We start from the raw sequence: 24,158 nt of genomic DNA on the forward strand, positions 1-24,158 counted from the left end.
AAACTTACCCTAAAATTGTTCTTCTTTAAGCTAAACCTCCAAACCAGGGAATATCTTTTTCACCCTGCAGTTCCTGCCTATTTCCTTTGGCGTGTCCAGCCAGCCAAAGACAAAGAGTCTGAATTCTTCGTATGTTAAATAGCCTTCCTTTTGGACAGGAATTCTTTGCTTCCACATTCTCCCCTTCCATGGAAAATTACCTGGTCAGACCCTACACCAATCAGGTAGGAACATGTCTTCCTAAGCTTAGACTTAAAGGAACAAAGGAAGCTGTTTACAGGTTATCATCCAGACACTGAGATGTCCCAGAACTGGAAACACCCCGGATGGCTTTCATTTGCACATTAAAAACCATAAACCATTCCCTACCCCATATCTCTAACTTTACATACAAGAATGATACAGACACCAAAATAAGATCTATAGATCCAGCCGATTGTGACATTCAAATGGATATGTTGCGTGAGGTATTTTCTCCAAAGCATCTTCAAGGTGTGCATATTTGTATCCATAAGATAATTTCATAAAGGGTGGGGGGGGGAGGAAGGAAGGGGGGGAATCTGTCGCATAAGGTATGTTTGATGAGGTTACTGACAGGTAGCTAAAGGCTGCCTACCCTTTCTCCCCGCCCCAGTCTGGTCCCTTCAAAATGCCATTAGGTCAGGAAATAGGAGACCTGTTTGCCAAAGAGAGTGCTTGGGAGATCATTGAATTTGGTGCACTTGAGCTGAGTCAGGTGTCCATCTGAAACACAGCAAGCAACCTCACCCGGGCGCAGAGGGTGCAAGATGGAACTCTCCCTACTTGGCATCCAGCAGACCAGGTTTTGCAGACCTAACAGGACTCCGGATTTCTCCCACCTCTGATGTCCAGACCTCTCCATTCTCCTCAGTACTGGCAGTGGAATTGCCCAAATACAAGCAGCCTGGTTCTGCAGTTTTTTGGCTTGAGGATGGCAACTTTCAAGTCTGGACTGCAACTCACAAAAGCTTATGCCATAATGAAATTGTTAGTCTTTAACACCTCCTTGTTGTTTCTATCTGAAGTACATATTTGAGCCCCATTACCAGTTACCTGCACACCTCACAATTGTCGTGTTTATCCTCATGACATCCCTATGAGATAGGGAAGTATTAACATTCCTATGTTGCAGGTGCCCAGGAGGCTCAGGGATTTGCCCAGGGTTGCACAAGAAACCTGGGGTAGGAAGGTATACACACCAGGTATTCCAGGGCCTGAGCCATCACTTTACACCCAGAAACATCCTTCCTTTCTGAAAGATTAGGCTTAAGATTTCTGTCCAGCCTGACCTGATGTAAACTCTGCTATGCTCCTGCCTTTAGCAGCCAAGCTTTGCATGCGATGCATTTACAGGGAACAAGATCTGAATGAACTCAGTGAGGTTCTAAGAGTGGCATGCAAAAATGTGGCTCAGAAGCACTTGTCTGAGGCCTGCTGGGTTCCACATAGGCCAAGAAGAAGGAAGACACCAAGGCTCCAGGTCTGTGGCACCTGCTATGGATTGTGGCACCCTGGCATGGAGGAACCGGGTGTCTCTTATTAGATGATGCTCAACGAGCCCTGGAAGTTGCAACAGGGTGGGAAGCAAAGGGCGGCAGAGTGGAGCCTGCGCTTTGCCAGACTCTGAAAAGCCCCAGCCAAAGAAAAGCGCAAGGATCTCCAGACAACTCCATGCCAAGGCCCAAAGTGCCTCATTTTTGGACCGGCGCTCACCCCAACCTGGATTGGTGCAAAGGAAAAGGAAGGTCCTCCTTGCCAAGACACCACAATGACCCAAGTCAAGATGGGGAAGGAGAAGCAGAGCCCTCAGGGTTAAATAATTGCTGTAGGGTTAAATAATTGTCAGACTGGTGAAGAGGGGGCAGGAGGGGACCTGGATGCCACAGAGCCATGCCCCTTTGAACTGGCTCATGGCAACAAGGTGGAGGAGGAGGGTCTCCCGGTTTCTTCATGCCAGGGTGCCACAAACCGTAGCAGGAACTCCCACGTGGGCCCTTGTGCCATGGATGTTGCGGATCCTTTGACACCACAGGCAACTCCCAGGGTTATTTCAGTTCAGACCCATGGGGGGAGCCCTATGACGCCTCGCTGCCAAGACACTGGTCCCCACGCTAGCACCACGACACGAAAGGGTCCCCCGGACAGCGTGGTGCCATGACACCGCAAGCCAGTTGTGTGTGATGGGAGTGGGAGGAGCCAGGGACAGGCCCAGATTAGGGCCCTGCAAGCTGGACTGGCACAGACCAATTGCAAGTCCATCCTACAAAGGCTTCCGTCTGCCTCTGGTCCTTTTAAACAGCCCCAAAAGAGGTGGGGGGAGAGCTCAGACAGAGAGAGACACGCGTCGCACTGAGGGAAGCAGGGAAGCCACTCTGCCCCTAGAGGTGCCAGCCTTTACACCGCTTTAAACAGGACTAGTGGCTGCTGAGTCTTTTGATGCTCCTACCGGTGCTGCGAGGCTCAGCCCTGCCAGCAATCTGCGTGTTTCCCTGTTTCTGCCAGGTGCCTCTCCTCCTGGTCCCAGTGTTTACAAAGCAGAGCTCGCTGGTGCCTCAGGAGTTAAGTGCCACAGCAGGCAGGGAGCGGATTCAGGTGGGTGGCACATTGCAGTGACTAGGCTCCAGCAGGAGGAGGAGGAGGAGGGAGGATGGAGAAAGAGGAGGAGGAGGTGGTGGGAAGCTGCTGAAAGCCAAGGAGAGTGGAGTGTGTGTGCTTACAAATGAGACGTGAGAGGGGGAAGAAAGATGGTCCCTCCCTGCTGCCTCCAGACAAGTAGCTGAAGGAGAGAGAGCGGGAGAGAGAGGAAAATTGGCTTGTCATCCTCTTTGAGAAAAGAAATAAAGGGTGTGTGTGTGCAGGGGGGGGGAGATATAGAGCAGAAGCCTCCTCAGCTTTGGCTGGTCCATTACGCCAGCTGTGAAGGAAATTGCGGCCCCCCATTGTCTGTCAGCGCCGGGGCTCCGTCTGAACCTGATGTGTGCATGTCCATGTCAGGGGGTCAACAGGCAAATGACAGCGGCGCTTGGAGACCGGAGGAGAGTCCAAGGGTAAGTTTGGATCTGTCTTTATTTGGCAGCGGGCATCGTCGGTGCACAGCGGGTCTGGAGAGAGGGGGAAAGGATGGGGGTACTTGCTCATGGCTGCTTGGGGTGACAGCTGCCGACGGGAAAGTCTTGGCATCTGGAGTTGGGTGGCTGGTTTTTTTCCCCTCCCAGTGCATTTCTTTCCCTCTCTCCCTCTTGTTTCTAGGACAGATGCTAAATGCTGGGAAAAAAGGCAGTGGATAGGGAATGCTGGTGTGCATGGGGGGGACGATGTGGTACCTGGGTGTTTCAGTTGGGCTGTGATGAACAGAGAAGAAAAACAAGACTGAGGCAGGGCAGCCGATGGAAAGGCAGGTTTTCTGTAGCACAGATGTGAAGGGCCTGATTCTGATCTCAGTCACGCTGGTGTAAATGTGGAAACTCCACTGGAATCAATGGAGCCAGTAACCAGTGTAAATCTGGAAGAACCCCAGTGGAAGCAATGGAGAGGCAGTGGGCTTCTCCGGGTGTCAGTGAGATCAGAATCCAGCCTTGAGTAAGAACACCAAGAGGATGTGACCTGGCCAGGAGCCAACGTTTCCAGCACGTTAACCCTTCTGTGGCAGAGACAAATGGAAACAATTAAATGAGAAGGGAGAGCAGCTGAGTTAAATAACCTAGTCTGGTCCATTAGCCTCCCGCCCCACCCCTGCCAGCACAGGCTCAGCTGGCGGATGGCCGAGGGGAAAGTGGAGTAGCGCACAAGAGACAGCAAAGAAAAAAGTGATCCTCAAGCCAGCTCTTGGGATACAGTGGATGTTGATTATGGAACAGCAATGCAAATGTGCATTTGCAAAGGGGGTTCCCTGACCTGGGGAGCAGACAAACCACCCACCACCAACCCCCCAGAACCTGCAGAAATAAAAGCCCACCCAGATGCCTGTCTGTCATGCAGCCCTCCGAGGGGGAAGCAAGGTAGCTAGAGCTGAAGCCCACAGGTCAGTATTTAGCACAGACGGGAGCAGTCTCATCACGCAGAGGGTTAGTTAAGCAAGGTGGGAATGTAGACAGGGTGTCTGCTCTCCTCTCCTGCCCCGTGGTATTGGCAGGAGGAACAGCAGGACAATAAAGATCTTGCTGTTTTGTTTGTGTATTTATAGCACCCTTTTCCACCACCCACGTCCCACGTACACATCAACCCCCCACACACCATAGAATCCTAGAATCCTAGAACTGGAAGCGACCTCGAGAAGTCATCAAGTCCAGTCCCCTGCCCTCATGGCAGGACCAAGCACCATCTTAGATCATCCCTGACAGGTGATTGTCTAACGTGCTCTTAAATATCTCCAGTGATGAAGATTCCACAACCTCCCTGGGCAATTTATTCCAGTGTTTAACCACCCTGACAATCAGGAAGTTTTTCCTACTGTCCATCCTAAACCTCCCTTGTGGGCACTCCTCACCCTATACCTATCCCCAGGCTAAAAATCCCAGCCCTCTTTGGATGTTTTGTGACTCCAGCTTGCTAAAGCCATGCACTGTATAATCATGGGCTGAGCTGGGAGGTTAGCAGGAACTCTTGTTTTGAGCAGATTGATGTGTATTTGGTTTTCCTTTGCTATTGTGTCCCATCCTAGAACCACCCACTCCTCTTCCCCCCATAGCACAACTATGGTACCCTCCATAGTAACGGAGTCGGGGCTCAGGCTGCAGCCTGCAGGGAAGCAGGAAGGTAGCAGCCGTGTCCCTGGATGCTCAGTGTAAATAAGGCTTTGTGATTCCAGTGTTGCTATGCTCAGCAGTGACATCAATTGTCTTCTCCCTCCTGCTTCTCTGCTCTGCTGCCTGGACAATCACCGGGTCTCTCCCTCCTGCTCTGCCTCTCCCTCTGCACTGGAGCCTGGAGCAAAAATGAGCTTGTAAAGTCTCCGCAATTCCTTTCGTTCCTCTAGCACCTGGCTAAGACTCCAGAAGTGATAGGATTCTGCTGGGGGGGCGGAAGAGGGAGAGAGTTTAGAGTCACGCCCTGGGGATAGAAGCAGATTGTCCTCCCTGCAATGGCAACAAGTGCTGAAGGAAAGAGGGGGGCCCTTTCTCAGCCTGGGTGTTGCCTCTCCCAGGGTGGGGTGGAAGGGAGAGGGCCTGAGGGCTGCAGTTATTAGGGGCCGTGCATTCAATAGAAGGAAAATGCACATTGTGCAGAAGGTCTTGCACAGGTTGGAGGCCGCAGGCCAGTGGAGATGACCCTCGGGGATACCATCTGTTCAGTTCCAGCATGTGCCCTCACCCGGGAGTGGAATGGGAAGGAATGATGGCGTGAGAACCTGCAGCTCCCCTTGGTCTCCAGCTTCTGGGCACAAAGGACTGAGGGGCCCTGGGGGCTCCGTGGAAGGAGGCTGCACAGAAAGTGCAGCAGGGATGACGGTGGGAAGCTCCTTCCCTTTCACCCCCTCACCCAGCCATGCTGGTCCTGAACCAACGAGGCAGAACCTTAATCGTGGGTTGGCAACTGAAGTATCAATAAGCTCCATGAGTTCTCAGGACAGGGAGGTTTGTGCTTTGGGTGGCTCCAGACACACTGTTGGCATTGAGCGACTGCTAAGCAAGTGGTGGTAAAAATACATGGCTCTGTGGGTCCCTTCTTCCGCTGGGGCAGGTGCCACGTAAATCTGAATCCGTGTCAGGAGTCCCGCTGGTTTGTTTGAGATTGCCAGTTCCCAGGGCACAGCCCAACGCAGCTCACAGCAGTGAGAGGCTGGATCTGGCAGCCTTGTGGCAGGGCAAATGCCTTGCCAAGCCGGGGTGAGTTCTGCCTGCAGGCAGGCTGCAGGGTCAGCTCCTCTGCCTTTCAGAGATTGAGTTTTTACTCACAGCAGGGTCGTGAAAACAACTCTCCTGCGAGTGTCATGATCCTACCATACCCCCTTGCGCCCCAGGCCTGCTGCTTCTCTGCTCAGGGGTTCAGAGATGTCAAGATTCACTGATCTGTCCCCAGCTCCCAGCTCCCCACTCATGGATGGGAAACACAGGCTGACTCTATGATTGACTCCTGCTCTTGGCTTCCCCCCATAGGTGTGGGGGAGCACCCAGCAGCTGTCTCCTATTCCAGGCTCACTGTCCTAGGTTGCTCCATCTGTTCCCAGTCCTCCAGGTCATTGTATCCCAGAAATGTTGGGCTAGAATGGACTTCCAGGTGCAGCAGATGCAGGACTTCCCTGGGCTAATCTGGTTCTAAATAAAGGGCCGGATTCCCAATCCTTACAAAAGGTGTGTCGAGCAATACCAACATAGAAGGCACTGATTTACTGACTAGGAGGTCATAGTGCACAGGTGTGTGAATGCATTTTGCAACCACTCCCCTCTCACTTTTGCACTAATGCAAATGGCTGCCCAACGTGCAAGACAAAGGAGACTCTGACCCCCCCAAAGTGCACTTATCGCTGGGGAAAGGGAGTCCTGAAGCTGTTATTCAGCCCTAGAACAGGCACTCTCCTTGCTACCCAATTTGTCCAATAACTCCCGTCCTTGGAAAAGGGGCATTTTTGGGTCTGAAGTCTGAGACCTCTAACGTAGTTGTGAGTACAGTTAAATATCTCTGGTCTGCTAATAATCTCCAGGTTATTTTTGACAAGGGGATGTGTATTTCCTCACCCTTACATTTCAGTCCTGCCCCTTATCTTCTCCCATAGCCGTGTGGCTGTAATGTAGAAACAAGGAGATAGTCTATCGCTACTTGGGCGGGGAGGAGTGAGGGGGCGAGCCGCGATAACACCACTGCTCTTTATGAAGCAGCGTCATTAGAACCCTGATAAAATTCCACTAGCGCAAAGGAAATGAAAGGAGTGTGTTGAGTAGGACCCTTTGTACCCAGCCAGATCACATCTGATCTTGTTATGCATTACGTGGCACTGAGCCACCGTCTCTGTCACACGTGCCCGGAGATGTGTCCCAGTCCCAGGCAGCAGTGAGATAGCTGGGAGGGCGGGGGGAGGCAAGAGCTTGTATGCAGGATTCAGAGCTGTACAGCAATGCCTCTGCGTTCCACTGCATAGGCACATTTGGCAGGGTGGGAACCCTGCTGAGTGCCCAGTGGCCACCAGTGAAGGTGTCTGCAGAGGAAAATGAGGGCTGCAGCTTTGGGAATCTCAACACAGGAAGCAGAGGAGTTATAAGTTCAAGGGGAATATAACGGGGAGTCATCAGAGATTAGGAAAAGGGGAAAGTTCTGCCTAAACTTCAGAAAATAACTTTCTGACGGTGAGCTCTATTCAGTGGCATAATCACCTCCCAGAATGAGTGGCGGGAGCTGCATTGCTTGACACATTTAAAATTAGGCAGGGAAGGATTTCCCAGGGATAGACCCTTAACTGGTGAACATGGACTCAGTTCCTTTTATTTCAGTGGCACGATACTGACTTACCCCAGCTGAGGACCTGACTTCTATTCCTGGCTCTCTCTAATTGGTATAAATGTGTGAAATAACCCCAAGATCCATGAATTGGCCAGAGATGGGAGAACCTCGGAAGGTGTGGGGTTCAGTCAAGACAAATACCTTAAAGGCTAGGTGCACCTCTGAATCTCATGAGATTGCAGAAGTGGGCTGAGGGATTTGATTGCAGCAGCTTTTCTTAGAGGGTTTCCTATGCTGCCTTCTCAGCTGATGATGACCGGTATGGGGTTCTTTCCTAATGTACCATCCACTCTGGTGCACTGAGGGCTCCTCTTCACCCAGACCTTTCCCTATTAATTAAGTCACTGTTCTCCAGAAGATGGCCACCAAGCATGCACCTTGCTTGAGACTGCAGGTGGTTGCAAGAGTCATAGGCTATGTCTACACTCACGGCTTCTTGCGCGAGAAATATGCAAATGAGGCTAAGCATGGAATATCACCGAGACGCGTTTGCATACTTAATGAGCCACCATTTTTGCAGAAGAGGCTCTTGCGCCAGAAGGAGCTGTCTACACTGCCCCTTCTTGTGCAAGACAATCCCTCTTGAGCAATGCCATTAAGCCAATTATTTTCAGGACGAATGGCATTGCGCAAGAGGGTTTTTCTTGCGCAAGAAGGGGCAGTGTAGACAGCTCCTTCTGGCACAAGAGCCTCTACATGCTATACTCTGCTCGTGTAGACACACTTCCAGCAGCGTGATGAGATCTAGCACAAATGTAAGTAATAGCGTGGCCACGAAAGCCCAGACAGCTGCAGTGGCAACATGGCTCAGCTGTGCCCAGTACAATCCTCCCCCCTCAAACCCCAGAGATGCATACTCTGCACAGCGAAGGCAGTTGGCTGCTGCAGCTAATCAGGCTACCGCAGCTCCACTACTATTTATACTTGCGCTAGCTTTTACCCAGCTCCTGCGAGCGTCTGTGCCACCTGGGGTTTGCACACCAGCTCACAGTGTGGACGTGGCCTCAGAAACATGTTTAGTCTGAGTTTGGGATGAAGGTTCCACCGTGAGGAAAGTTCTTTTCACTCATGCGCAGCGGGGCATCGTGGCAGCACCAGCTCTGCGTTCTCAGCATCTCTGTGGCACATTCCTGTGTTGCGATAGCAGGTTGCAAAGCTGGCCAGGAGCCAGCGCCCTAGTTATGTTGGCAAGTCAGAGATTCATAGATTAAATGGACAGTATGGACCACTCTGATCATCTAGTCTGATCTCTGTAGCACCAGCTAGAGAACTGCCCCCAAATAGTTCCTGGGCAGCCAATGGCCTGCAGGTGGCCCACTGGGTTCTGTGTGGCCCACAAGACATTTTGTTTACCATTGCCCATGTGGCAGGGTTGCCAGATCCTGCTGGTTTCCGTCCATAGTTTTTTTTCCTACTAGTGTTACTCAAGTGACACACACGTAGAGCCAGGGCATGTGAAGGGAGGTGAGTGCCAATTACACATGAGATGCTTCTTCTGCATCCAATCACAGAGCTGCTACACTTCAGTCAGCACCCTCTGTAAATTCTAGGTACATGAGCACAGTGAGCAAAACTGCCCTGTCCTGGGAAACTGTCTTGGTTAGGACAATCTTGCAGCCCACTGAGATGAAGGAGGGTCGTTCATGCAGCCCACTCAGTCTCGGTTGCCCTTCGCTTTTCTGGAGTCACCCTCAAACTTGCTGCAACCAATCGCTTTTGCAGTTCCGCCTGGAAACACACTGGAGATCAGTGTTTTGCTTGCACTCTGAGGACAAAGAGGTGTGAGCCACAAGCACACTGACTGGTGCACATCCCTCTGCCTATTGCTACTGAGTGGGAGGTGCCAGCAATTGTCTCTCATTCCACTAAGCAGCCTCCTTAAAATGAAATTGTCACTCCCAGGAGAAGTATCTTCCTCTGTCCCTTGCACTGGGAACTGTGAAACCCTCCATCCCCATCCCTCCCTCCCCCTCCGCCCCCCCGAAAGACAAGACGGAACTAGACCTGCTAATCAAGAGGGTGGCTTATACGCTACTGCTGTAGAGTGAATTAAAACAAGAGCACGGTAAAAGTGAATGAAAGCAGAGTGTACCTTTAGGAGAAGGGATGGTCTTGTGGTTCAGCTCTGGCTGGGGATTCAGGGAAACCGAATTCACAGACTTCTCATCTGACCTTGGGCCAGCCACATACAATCCAGTTTTGAAAAGCACCCAGCCTCTTTGGCACTGACATGTCATCACTCTGCCTCAGTTTCCCATCTGCAAAATGCAGACAATAATCTTTACTATCTCCTGTTCTTGGTGCCTCTTGTCTATCTCGGGCAGGGACTGTTCTGTGTTCCACCCTAGCACAATAGGCACTAATCGTCAACGGGGGCCTCTGGCCACTGTGGTAAGACAAATGGTGGCTCATGCTGGTCTTCACGGAGAGGAGCGGCAGGTGAGTGTAGGCAGGAGGTGCAGAGCGGGGTTGGAGTTTGCTGGGGTGAGTTGGTGTGACGGGAAGCACCGCAAGGCACGTGGTGATTCAGAAGTGTTTGCTTCTCTTCCATTGTAAGGGTTGAGCTCAGCCCTTGGCCTTTGGACACACACTGTGCAGATCCTAACTTGTAGCCCTCTCCTTTTCACACACACACACACACACACACACACACACACACACACACACACACACACCCCTTTATGCAACTCCTGCTTTTCAGTACTGGATCATCACACACATTCTCCAATGCACCTCACTCCAAGCGTCTGCTATTCCGTTTGGGGCCTCCCCTCACCCTTGTCAGTGCCTTCTGACCATCCCCTGCTATGCTGCTTCCTTCCAACATCTCTGCCAACGCATCCTGACCTTCTGTGCCCCTGCTTTCCAGCCCTGCCTCCCACTCTGACACTGCAGAACAGCCCAGCAGTTTGAATGCTTCTCCTGAATCTCAACCCCCACAGTTTTTTCTAGGGCAAAGAAAATGAGATGAGAGTGTGCGAGAGAGCAAGAGGGAGAGAACGCCATTTAAAACCCTGAAGGTGTTCCAAGGCATCAATCAATGGATAGGCAGTAAAATAGACATGCAGATTTGGAGATTGTTGATAGGGTAGAGTATTTTGCAATAAATATATTTATTGCTGGTTTTGTAATAGGCTGTTCCAATGCACAGTTTTTAGTAAGGCCGTAAATGGGCAAGTAAATTGCTCCAATAGCATCTCAGAGCATCTAAAACCATTAACCCAGTTGGGGTCCCGCAAGACCCTCTGATTTCCACTTCTCCCAAAAGGAAAGGTAGGAGCAAGCAAGGAGCTAGGAGGGCAAGTGTATAGCTGCTTATCTGAGGCTGATGTTTATGTTATAAAAGCGGCTCAATGGAGAGGGAGGATCCATAGTTCCCAGCGCTGTACCCAGAGTGAGAGAAAGTTCCTGCCCCCAAACAGCTTGCAGTTTAAAGATCCATTAGGTGGGAGAGAAAATGGAGGTGCAATGAGGTGCCTTGATTTACCCATGGTCACGCAGCTGAGCATAAAACCCAGGTTTCCTGAGTCTTGGTCCTGTGCCCTATCCACTCTCCACGCTACCCCTCAAGGCTGTGTGTGGCCCTCAAAAGTTTGAACCATTGCTAATTTGTGAGCTACAACATCTCTCTCCCTCAGCGTCACAGGAAACCCATGGCATTTCCAAGGCTCCTAGTCCCTGTTGAACTTGGTGAGAGGGATGCTGGAAGTGATGCATTCGCTTCTAGGTTTTAGTTGCATCATCGTCTATGTACTGACGATGTAGAGATGCAAATATAAAACTTCATTATTTCTATTTTCATTATATTTTCTGTTAGAATAATACACATTTTTTGAAAACAGCAAGTAGTCCTGTGGCACCTTAGGGTACGTCTACACTGCAGAGATGATCAAAGCTGCCGCTGTCGATCTTCCAGGGTTTGAATTAGCGGGTCTTGTGAGGACAGCTAATTCGAAGTGAGAGAAGCACTATGGTCAATGCCGCTAACCCTGCTTTCATGAGGAGCAAGGGAAGTCGAAGGGAGAGTTAAGCGACTTCGATTTCAGCGACACAATTAATGTAGCTGAAGTGACGTAGCTTAATTTGATTTTGTCCTGTAGTGTAGTCGTACACTTAGGATACTTCTAGACTACAGGCTTTTGTCGACAGAAGTTCTGTCCATAGATACTGTCGACAAAGCTTCTATCGACAAAGAGCATCTAGACTACATCCAGTTGTGTAGACAAAGCAAGGCGCTTTGTCAACATGACAGTGTAGACGAAAAGGACAGTGTAGATTCACTAAGGCCTTCTGTCAACAGAACTCTGTCAACAAAAGGTGTTATTCCTCGTAGAATGAGGTTTACAGCCGTTGACAAAACTGCTGAGTTCTGTCGACGTTATGTCGACAGAACTCAGCGGCAGTGTAGCTGCAGGTATCGTTTTGTCGACAAAAGTCCACTTTTGTCTACAAAACCCTGAAGTCTAGACACACCCTTAGAGACTAACAAAAATAGATATAGGATCATGAGCTTTCGCAGGTAAACCCATTTCATCAGATGAGCATTTTTTGGTAATGCTCTAGGGACTCTTAAAACTTGACATAGTTTAGGGCAGGGGTGAGCAATAAAAAAAAAGGCAGACTGCAGGGTTAATCCCTGGTGGGCCACCGCCACTGTGTTCCTGCACCTCAGCTGATAGCGGAGGATCACAGCTCTGGTTGGCTACGAATGGCTGTTCACGGGCAATGCGAGCGACAGGAAGTGCCAGGGACCGGGATGCCACTTCCCGCTGCTCACATTGGCCACGAACAGCGATTCACGGCCAACCAGAGCAGCAATCCTCTGATACCTGCAGAGGTGCAGGTAAACATGGAAGTGGGGGCTTGCCAGGGACTTTGCCCACCCCTGGCTTAAGGCCCCAGCATGTCTTAATCCAGCCCTGAGTGCAGCAACACTCCTAGGTCCAGTATCAGTGCTTGACGGCCTCCCCTGACTTGGCCAGCAGCATTTTAGAAATAAAGGGCCTGATTCTGTAATTCTGTTCTCCCCTGCACTGGCATAATTCAGGAACCGCTCTCCTAAAGCCAACACAACTATCCCAGCATGAAACTAGCGCAAGCAAAAGAAGAACCAGGCCCATCAGACTCAAACCTGCTGCTCATACTCACTTGGGGTGAAATTCAGTCCTATGTAGAGCAGACAGCTCAGGGTCTACATGCCCCACTTGAGTCCCATTGAATATGCACCACGGCACATGGCTGAATGTCACCCTCTTGCTACAGGGCACCTGGGATTAGGGGTAGGCAGCTCTCTGGAGGGAAATACAGATTTTCAAATGAATTCAGTTTGGCAGTGTTTTTGAGTACTCCAGCCAATGAGTTTACTGGCAGGAATGTTCATAAGGGAATATTGAAGAATATTTCCAGAAAGAGAGATCTGAATTTTTACTCTCAGCTATTTGCAGGAGATGCCTGAATCTAAGAGTTATACGGTCAGGGAAATGAAAACATGCCATCTGGCCTGATGTGGCTCATGAAAATAGCTTGAAATTCAAATATCAAGCACTCCTAGTAAACTGTTTGCAAACAAGGTGTGGGGCAAGAATTCTGTGCAGAATCTGTTTGGCGAGTAATTCTGAATAACAAATAAATATGGGGAAACTGGGATCTGTTCCCAGACAACGCACAGAAAGCTTAATTGGAACGTAAATGGTGCTTTGGGATTATGCTGGCTCTGCACATTGGGGGCATTTCACCCAAATAGGAAAAAGCTACAGACTTAGTCAATAAATTACTCAGGATGAATTATTTATTTACCAGCTCTACCCAGAACCCAAACCATTTCCTTGTGTAGCACATTATAAACACTCTGGTATCCTTTGACCCCTTACAAACTCTAGAGATGCTCATTAGAGTTAAGAGGCTATCCCAGGTTCTGTTATAAAACTGGATTGGTGGAGTTTATAACCAGCAATAAAAATTCTCTCCAAGATTCAAGTTGGCACACAATACAGTCTGAGCTTGGCTGTCTCTGTTTTCCTTTCTCTGTTGACCAAATTTGAGTTGTTTGTGTTAAAGCTTAAGCCGGGGGAATTGTTTTATACTTAAAAGAGTCTTTTGTGCATCTGTGTAAAACTTTACATCGCCTGCTTTGATTTTTTTAAAGCCTTTGTAAAGCATCTATCTACCACATGGGGCATTTTAACAAACCTCCTCCCAAACTCAGGAGGGCTGACTCCACGCACCTTTTAAATCAGGAAGACTCACTTCTCCACAAAACTAGGAATAGAAACCAGGATCCCTACTCCTATGTCCTGACCAATAAGGCTCACTCCCTCACAAAAGCTGGGAAGAGTTCCCAGGGGTCCACACTTCTAGTTCTAAGCAGCAAATCACACTCTTCCCGGAGAAAGTCCTGACTCCCATTCCCCAGCTCCAACTATCAAAGGAACAAAGAAAAGAACTCAGGAATCCTGAGTCCCTATCCCAAGTTATTGCTTTGGGGGTGGGGGGCATGTATAGGTAGGAGAGACAGTAACTGCCTGTGTGCATTTCATTGCTCAGGTAATAGTTATGCAAGGCATGATCTCTTCAATACTCACCGGAGAACAGAATGAGACTCCCTCTAGAACACTTGAGGGGAATAAGGAGCTGGGTGCGCTCCATTGTGACCCAGCTGAGTTTTACCCAGTCCCCCACTGACATCATACAAAGGAGAACTCTCCGAAGGGCTATCAAGGAAACCATTCCCAGATTACACTCAAGTGCTATATTCCACCACTGAGGATTTTTAATTGTTCTTTCCTTTTCATTAAACCACCATTTAAATAAGATAAAGAGAATTTTAATGACACTCTCCAGACTTCTTTATGGTTTTTAAATATTTTTCGTTGAATCCCTTTTCTGAAACTTCCCCCCTCCCCTGCCTGCTGAGAGGCACAACAAATAGACTCCCCCACCCCCCAATCCCCAATCCCCACCGGTCTTAACTGAACATGCTCCTTTCCATTTGGCAAACAATGAATTTTCTCCTGTGTTGTTTTCTGGGTTTGATGGGCGTCAAATTAAGAGGGCTGTTTTTTGTTTAAAAGCAGTAACTTATGCCCCAAATCTCTCTGTATTTATCCATCTGCACCTACAAAGCTACTACTGCTGAAAAGTGGAAAAAATAGCAAGGATTTCTTTGGTGCTGTTACAGAGCAGTACGGGAACTGCAAATGGTATGTGAGAGGAGTTGTCTGTCTCTCTGTCTGAGGGAGGAAGTCCTACAGAAATAGGGCTGCTGGTAAATTTAAAAGAGGGCGGGAAACACGGGTTAATCTATATATAAGTAACATTGGTTGTTACTAATAGGCTACAATTCCTTTCACTTTAGGCTGCAAAAACAGGGCTTACTCAGGCAAGACTTCCAATTCAGGTCAATGGGAGTGTTGTGTGAGTAAGGGCTGCAGGATGGGTCCCTTAGGGTGCATCTACACTGCACTGTAGGTCGAAATAAGATACGTAATTTGATCTTATTTCAAAATTTGGCACTGTCTACACAGCACTTATTTCAAAATTAATTGCTATTCTGCTCCTCGTGGAATGAAGTTTACAGGAACGTCGGACTAGCGAGCATGCTCAAAAGACGCAGAATAGCTATTTAGCACTGCAGCGTAGACGTAGCCTTAGCGAGTAAGGATTGGATGCTGGTTCTGAGGTGGTTCCAGAGAGATGGAGAGATGGTTTGATGGCTGTGCCTGGCACAAGCACAGCACAGATGGACGGAGGAATGGATGTGTCATTGGAGCAACTCTGGATTGACACTAGCGTCCGTGAGAGTAGGGTCAGACTTGATTTGTGTGCAACATGCATAGCCCAGTGAAATTTTGCTGTGCAAACTGTCTTCCTTATAGAGTAGCTGTGGATAACCTAGTGACAGAGTTAAATCCAGGGGGTTAGAGAAGTGAAGAGCCAGAGGTAACGGCCGTTGCTCCAGCTCCCCCATCTGCACCGTCCTTCAGAATAGCAGACACAATCTGCTTTGCCTTAGCTCACTTTCAGGGTCTGTTTCTCCCTCGCCTGCCCCTTGTGCAGTCATTCACCTCAGTGCAAGTTGGAGATGATGCATGCCCATTCACAGACCTGCTGACATGGTGGAGGTCGGGAGTGGGGGGAGGGAGCAGTTGCCCAGTAGCCTAGTGATTTGGTGGCGGCCAGAGCCCTAAGCCCTTTCAATCACAGCCTGGCAGAGGTACCATGCCCTCTGTGCTCTGGAGAGGGTTGGGGAGCTACAGCTCTGCACCTGCTCTCCTTCCCCCAAGACTTGTAGTATAGACAGCCTGGTACATACTGGGATGCTGTTTGCTTATTTTCAGGGATGTTTTTCTGCTGGGCCAGAGCAATTCCACTGGCATCACTGGGAGCTGTGAACCTGAGAAGTTTCTTGCTTCGAATGAATGTTTGAAAGAAGTAATTACACAAATAAATACCCAGGATATTGGGTATGACTCAAAGTCTAGTGGAGGGATATTTTTGAAAGCCACGTGCAGTATCGGAACTAGCAGCGGGTAGTGTACCCGTTGGCTCGGGGAGGTGGAAAGTATTGGACGTGCTGGATTGCAGACAGTTCACAGAAATGTAAGGCCAGGCCTACCACTGAATATCTAATCCCCATGGGAGATGAAAGAGAGTGGAGTATCTTCTCCTGATAGTAGAAAAGAAGAGTCCATGTTGGTAGCTGCAGTAAGCCAGATCCTGATCTGGTATAGGTTGGCAGAGCACCATTGGCTACAGGGTGGTGTAAATAAAAAACAAGCAGCAGTCTTTTGGCACCTTAGAGACTAACAAAAATATATAGGATTGTGAGCTTTTGTGGGTAAAACCCACGTCATCAGATGAGTTGGAGTGGAACTAACAGAATCCAAGATATATAACAGAAAAAGCAGTTACCTGTCAATTACAGAATACCTGTTAATGAAGCTAATTAAGTGGGCTGGATATGTCCCATTCATGACTTTTGATGCAAAAATGTGACTATCAAAGGCAGGGGAAATTGGCTTTGTAGTGTGTTAACCAGTTATGTCTTTACTCAAGCCCAGGTTAACAGTGTCAAATTTGTAAATGAAATTTGGTATAAATGAATGTAGCTCCATCATCCCAAATAAAATTCTAGCGCCACTGAGGTAATTGCAAAACTCTGCTCAACTTCACTGAGGCTAGAATTTTACCCCCTGTGTCTGGTGACTTCACTGTAACTATGCTATCTTACACCAGCAAAGATTCTTACCTAATATGTTCATATGTTAAGTGAACATTTTTTAATCCAAGTGACAGGCAGACCTGTGGTTTTCTGTTTTGATGAGGACTGGAACAAGTAATTCGTATTTGTGGGAGCTCTGGAAAGGAATATCACTGGGGGTGGGAGGGGAGAAAGGGCACTCATCCTAAACCAGCTGCCCTTGCTGAAGAAACAGGTCTCTCTTAAAAATGGAGGAGCAGAAAGCAGAGAGCTTTTCCTAAAGTGTTTCTCAAAATGAGTCTTGGAAAATGAGTACTGGAAGAGGCAAGTCATTGTCACTCACAGCTCAAGAGTCAAAGCAGGGCAGGTGGAAATGGCCAGTCAGCACAAGCTGAAAGCAAAATTATTACATACCAATACAGCATACAGTGCATTGGTGACTGGGAGCTACTTGACCTTAGCATAGGTTTTCTAGTGAGGTCAGATCTTATTGTAGGATTTTATTGTCTGGAATCTCAAAGTCCCTCATGCCCTTCTCTTTCAATTAATAAAAAAAATTGCATTTCAATAGCTCCTTTCATCCAAGTATCCCAAAGAACTTTGCAAAGAGAAATGAGCTAAGTCTCAGCTGTGGAGGTGCAAAGCGAGGGCTTACTGACTTTGCACAGGAGTACAAGGGCACACAAGGTGTAAGGCTGCGGAGAGTCAAGCCCAGACTTTTAGGAGGCTTACCACTCACCATGGAGGAAAGAATACATGATGGAAAGATTTGGCTACATTTACATTAACAAAGGCTGTAAATAAACAAAGGCAAACCTTAATTCTCAGCACAGACTTTCTACACTCAATATGATACCCTACTTTTAACAATACCCCTCTCTGATTTGTTATATATATGATCAAATAGGAGATTTCTCATGACCCACTAGATTATACAACATGTTTATCTAATTATGAACAATAACAAAGCTAATAATCTTATTATTTGATGGAAATTATTAGACTTTCCTTGTATATCTTGATGATATCTTCCTAGTCACCAGAGTTTGCTCCTTGTCTTGTATGCAAATCAGGGACGTTCAAAAACTGTACACCAGAACATCAAACAAGCTTTGTTTGCACTCCTTCCCAAAAAGGTTTTTCAAAGGCCACCCTAAAAACTAGGCCATGATTATACTGCTTATGCATTTGATTGTATATTAATAGCTAATGCATGAGCCTTTCAACCCATTTCAGCCCTTTACCATTTTATAGGAGGTAAATTCACCTAATCACTATTTCACCTCCTTACTGCTATTCCTTAGCTCTCTACTGTAACCACCAGGCAACACTTCCTCACACTCTATACAAAGCAGTATGATATGCATGACATTCCTATGCTTTCAGGATGCAGTATGGCTCTTAAAATGTTCTTCTCATCTTTCTGCAAATCACCCGGGCAGACCAGAAACCTGGGGCCATTTTTCATCATAAAACATCAAGTGAGGCTTCCAGTCTTGATTTTCCTTAGCCCAGCATCCTCCAAAATAAATAAGACCATGGGACAGATCTCCCCAAGATGAAAATATCCAGCTCTCCTTCCCTCGCTATGTGTTCTCTGTGTTCCTCCTTTACCATCAGTCTCCAAATACTCAGAGTTAGACGGTTTCATTTAAAATAAACTGGAAATGAATTTCCTGAGAATAAACAGAATTCCTCACCCGTGAAGGGTGATTCTGTCTCCTTCACTCAGGGGAAGGAATATCATAATTCACTCTGGCTGCCCTCAAGCTATTGGCACAGGAACACAGTGTTTGCCCTTGATGGTGGGATGGCTTACGCTGTGGCTTGGGTAAGAAATTTAAATTGGTGTAAACAATACAAACTGGATATGCCCTGTTAGAACAGGCCATGTTCTATGTTCCCGCTAATCTTTTCCATCCATGTGCGGATTTTTTCCATCCATGTGAGGAATACATTTTATGTGCATCAAGGCCTGCGCGAATGTGCACCACCTGTAGAAACAAAATCTCTAGCTATGGATGCTCTGCTAGTCAGCTGGGTGGCGTTTGAATTTCTCCTGAGTAGCCACACAAGCACACAGCTTACAGGGAATACTGAGGGATGGAAATAACTTCTGCAGCATTCACCCCTGGGAGCACTGTTATACACTGTCACCTTTGTGCAATCTCTCTCGGGGCCCAGTCCTGCAACATGCTGTCTGTACGTGATTCCCATTCAGATGGAAGGTGCTTGGCACCCCATAAGGGCTCCTCAGCAACTCATAACAGCAGACCCTTCCCTTTGAAGAGGAGGATTTTAACCCTCTCCTCTCACTGGCTGCATCTCTCTCCCCCCTCAGCCACCTGCTCTTCAAAGTTCACTCTTCACCAAACACTAAACTGGGTTTCCTCACTGGCATAGGGGACTCATGGTAGCTTTGGGAGGTGCACCACCCTCCCGTGCCCCTACTAAAATTTTAATTACTAAACAGGGTGCCCCCACACACCCATTCCCTGCTCCTCTGGGTGCATCTCCCTGCACCCCTTCTCCCCCCAAGCACCTATGCACACCAGAACATGACTGCGATTCCACCCCAGCAGTGTTGACTCTTCCCAACATACTGTTTTTATACAAGAGTCTAGTAATTCTGTTTTTTACAACCAATGTGTCTGGTACTGAAGTTAGGCTTATTGGCCTGTAATTGACAGGTTTGTCTCTGGAGCCCCTTTTTTTTTAAAAAAAAAAAGCATCACATTAGTTATCTTCCATTCATCTGGTACAGAATCTCATTTAAGCAGTAGGTTACCTAACATGGCTAATAGTTTCATAATTTCATATCTGCATTCCTTCAGAACTCTGGGGTGAACACCATCTGGTCCCGCTGACTTATTACTGTCTGATTTATCTATTTGTCCCAAAAACCTTCTCTATTGACCCCCCCAAACTGTGCCACATTGGCCCCCTACACAGCCGGCTTGGATGTGGGACTCTCCCTCGCTTCCTCTGCAGTAAAGATCCGTGCAAAGAATTCATTTGGCTGCTTCTGCGCCAGCCTTCTCTTCCCTGCGTGTTCCTTTATCACCTTGATCATCCCAGGCCCCCACTGATTTTATGGCAGACTTCCTGCTTTTGGTGTATTTAAAAAAATGGCTGTCAGCTTTTGTGTCTTTTGCTAGTTACTCTTAGAGTTCTTCTTTGGTTTGCCTAATTATTACTTTTACACTTTTACACTTGATTTGTCAAAGATTTTGCTCCATTCTATTTTCCTCAGCAGGATTTGTCTTCCAGTTTCTAAAGGGTGTTTTAGGGTGCTTCTAAATCTCTTTTATGCTGCTGTTTAGCCAGGGTGGTATTTTTGGGGGCGCAGGGGGAGCTTACAGTTTTTATTTGTGATATCCTTTGCCTAGGACATGCTGACAGGGTGGCTCTCACATCTTTCACTAACAGACACCATTCCAGAGCTCTCTTCTCCCAAATGGCTCCCCACTATACTAATGACCATATAACATCAGCTATGGGCATGGGTGGTGGGTAATGTAGGCAAGGGAAGACATTGCCTTTCCAGAGCTGCCTACACTGCCCAGCTGCCTAGAAGGGTTTGAGATTGTGACTTGGCAGCCCTGGCTCTTGGCTGGGTTTAATCAGGGCTTGGTTGGTAGGGAAGGTTGTTGAAGGGGTGTGGTCTCAGGGGATAGGGTGTGGCTTCAGGCAGAAGGGGCGGGGCTTCAGCATGCCTTCCGCAGCCGGGCCTTCACCCGTTGCCCATGGTGATGGGTAATCAGAGAATAGAGCGTAGGCATGAGGGCCACTGTATTGGCTGACACATCTAGGGTGGCCAGATAGCAAGTGTGAAAAATCTGGCCTGGGGCAGGAGGTAATAGGCACCTATACAAGACAAAGCCTTGAATATCTGTCCCTAAAAAATTGAGACATTCCAGGGATTGGATCGGGGCTCTTTGGGACGAAAAGCATGAGCTGCTACAGCTACAAAACACAACCCCCTGTGGCGTGCACTGTAGCAAGCGCCTAGCCTCTGTGGATTGCCACAACGGGGACCCATAATCCATGCTGAAGAGTTATGGATCCCTCTCTAGCAATCCATTGGCAGGACTTAGTAAAATCAAAGATCTCCAGTGCATTCACAGGCTTTTCCTTCAGCACCAGTGATTGTCTACAGGGGGCCAAGTACCTTCCTTAGAGAACAAGACAGTCACAGAGCCGGCAGGGCGGTTCCCCTCACCTTTCTGCTTTGACCCAGACTGTCAGAACAACCCTCTTGGTACTGCACATCCTTCCATCATGCGCCTTTGCTGCTTGAAATTCTCTCTGGCTGCGGTTAGGCGGTGTATCCTTCCAACCCTCATTTCCCTTTATGCACATTCAGGGTTTATTTTTAATTCCATAAGGCGTTTGCCTTTCCTCCCTGATGCTGCGTTACAGAAGGCAGGAAGGTGCCTCACACTGGAGATGTGGTGTGTGGGGCCGGAGCAGGGAGCGGGGGGAGACACAGGACAGTACCAGGAATGGCCAGCAGGTATCCCTCTGTATTGGCTCAGAGAGAGTCCAGGGCCAAGAGTGAGATGGAAATAGGCAACTGGAGCTCCCACTTGGAGAGGGAGGGAGCCTGTGGAGGGGGGAACTTTGGTCGTTCCCTGGACTGAAAGGATCAGCTACACCAGTCCTATAACAAATACAAAGTGAGCCCCCCCACCCACAAATATGAAAGAGATTGACAGCCATGGGGAGCTACACAAGTGCATAGAACATGTACCATATAGGCAGCACTGGGAGGACAGGCATCTCCCTTGGCTACTTTGCTAATGTGCCTCATTCTGCTCCTGGAGGGACCATGTCACTGGGTGCTCTACTTACCTCTCAAAGGCGCCTTCTCCTGGCTGTGTTGGGGATTAGCTCTGCCCCGTTGATACCCTTTTGCAACTGGTGCACTCTCACTCTCTCTCTCTGACTTGGTCTGCAACCCCTCTCTCATTCCACAAGCTGCTGCTTCCTCTGCGGGGCTCAGGCCTGGTCACGACGAAGCTTCCCCTTCTGGGGTCTCAAAGCCTTTCAAGACCCACAGTGGCAGGCAACTTTCTCATCCACTGCCCCCTCCAGGAGCCGCTTCCCCCGAGGCCGGCAGGGGAACCCAGATCTGCTCATTACATTGGGTTCCAGCCCAGGGACCCTACAACAAGAAGCCGAGGTCTGCTCAGTTCTGAACCACACTGCTGTATCCCCGGGCAGCTTCACAGCAACTGCAGCCTCTTCTGGCCTGTATACAGGGCCTCCTGTTCTTGCCCAGCTGTGCCTCATCCCTACTTAGTCCTTTCTCCCTGGTTCCAGGTGCAGCCCACGTGGTTAACTGGCTCCCCTGGCCACCTTAACCCCCTCAGGCTTCCCCACACCAGACTCCATCCAGGGGGAGGAGGGGAGCTCACTCGCTATGGCTCATTCTGTTCTTGACATCTCTGCTCAGAGTGCCACCGAGGCAGGGACAAGGAGGCAGACTGGGGCTTTTGGACGTAGCTGCCTCTCCACAAGGACCCCTTTGTATGTGTCTGGCGCAGGCGGCTGGAGAGCTGTGAAATGGTGACGACACCAGCGATGTCTACACAGCAGCGTGTCTCAGCGCCCAGGTCGACTGACTTGGGCTTGCGGGCCTCGCGCCACGGGGCTAAAAATAGCAGCGGAGGCATTTCACTTCCGCGTCTGGAACCCCATATGCGGGGGAGAGTCTCTGAGCCCACGCTCCAGGCCAGCCTAACTGGCCAGGCTCCTATGTTGAACCCCACAGCACGAGCCAGCGAGTGAATCCAGGCTCTGAGACTTCCTGCAGTGTGGGGTTGTTTGTTTCCTGTGTAGCTATAGACATTGAGGGGGAAAGGTCTGTGTCCCTTTCCCAGCACTCTTGGCTCTTCGGTCTGCTCCCCACTGCCCCCTCCCACCATGCACACACAAAATGGAGGCCAGTGAAAGGGGGAGTTTTCCCCTGCATCCATATTAGCCAGCCAACCTGCCATCTGAGGGGACTGAGAGCTGAGCTAGGCACTGAGGGCTCTTCCCCACCTACCTGGGTCAGGCCCGGAGTAAATTTCCACTTCGGGGTCAGAAAGCCAAGCCCAAAGGAACACGAGAGAAGGGGGAGGGGCAACGTTTTTTCACAAGTGTTCTGAGGTAAAGAACCTGAAGAACAGCCCTTTCCCCCTCCCCCTTGCTTTCCCTCATGGAGTCCTATGAACATAATCTGGAGTTGGAATAAAGCTGGCGTGTTAATCTCTTTGGGCTTAAAACACATGTGCTCAAGCATGCGCTCGCACATGCCCGTGCATGCATGCAAGAATGTGCACACATTGGCTCGTAGGCTTGCATACATGCACTTCTGCACACTTCTGCCTGTGCATACAACAAGAAAAAGGACGGCTGAAACAAGAGCTTCGGCATTCCCTGCTGAGATGCTGCCAGCCAGGTCTAAGTATTCCCTTAATAACAACACAAGCTCCCGTCTGCCTGGTGCTTTGTCTCCCACTCTCTGTCACCCCAGTGCATCTTAGAGCTGCTCCTCTTTCTATCATGTACCATGCGCACACCTGAGGAACGAAAGAATATGGCCCCCTGGAACACTGGCCGAAAGCTGTGAATGTCAGTTGCCATGGCAACCTTACATTTTTCTTGCACTTCCTAATGACTTATTGGCATTTGTGGTAATTTACAGCTCTCTCTTTGGCAGCTAGAGATTGGCTTGTCTACCCCCACCTCCCTCCACCTCAACCCTTTTTACTGTTAGACATATTAATTAAGCTGAACTCTGAAAGTAACAAAGCAAGTCTCCCATCTCCCCCTGGTTTGCTATTCAGGGAATACTCCTCGTGAAATGAGGAGTAACGGTAGTTCGAACTAGGAAGCCTAGTTCGAACTACCTAGTTCGTGCCCCGTGAAGCCGCGCTGCACGGGGTTCGAACCAGCGGGGTTTTAAAAATGGTGGCTCCCCGCTTATGCAAATGAAGCCCGGGAAATTCAAATCCCAGGCTTCATTTGCAAGTGCGGTATGCCTACATTACCCTCCTAGTTCGAACTAGGAGGGTAGTGTAGACATACCCATACCTAATACTCATACCCCTTTTTGAGAGGCATGGGGGGTGCATTCACACCCTTGCAGTCCACATTTACCAAAAAAGCACCCCACACAGAGAAATTCCTGCGTATGGGCCTGAAATGTATTACTTTTTAACATCTTGATTTGGTTTTAAACCACTCCCATGATTCTTGGAGACTGATTCATGGGTTTGGAACACTTGGCTTTGGCAAAATACGGACAGTGTGTCTACACTTCCAGAGACAGGGCGTGACACATGGGAGTTAATTGTACTCTAGCTGAAGCAGTGATGAGGCAGCAGCATGGAGTTAATCACAGACTAGCCACTCATGTATGCACCCAAGGTCCCAGATGGGCTTGTGCTTTCAGTGCTGAAACCCATGCTGCCATAGATTGGTCCTTGAGATAGCTAGACTTAAAGCTAGCTCT

The 24,158-nt window shown here is 48.9% G+C and overlaps 1 protein-coding gene across 1 annotated transcript in view; it reads left to right on the plus strand.

Moving 5' to 3' along the window:
* The first annotated feature begins 2,677 nt into the window (after positions 1 to 2,677).
* The window catches only part of LRRN2 (leucine rich repeat neuronal 2), a 105,824-nt gene continuing 84,343 nt past the window's right edge, over positions 2,678 to 24,158 (plus strand). Inside the window, exon 1 of the mRNA XM_006133072.4 lies at positions 2,678 to 3,068. The gene's annotated coding sequence lies outside the window, so the exon portion shown is untranslated. The remainder of the gene's footprint in view (positions 3,069 to 24,158) is intronic.

This window comes from Pelodiscus sinensis, chromosome 27 (genome assembly GCF_049634645.1).
Source record: "Pelodiscus sinensis isolate JC-2024 chromosome 27, ASM4963464v1, whole genome shotgun sequence".
Classification (NCBI taxonomy): domain Eukaryota; kingdom Metazoa; phylum Chordata; order Testudines; family Trionychidae; genus Pelodiscus; species Pelodiscus sinensis.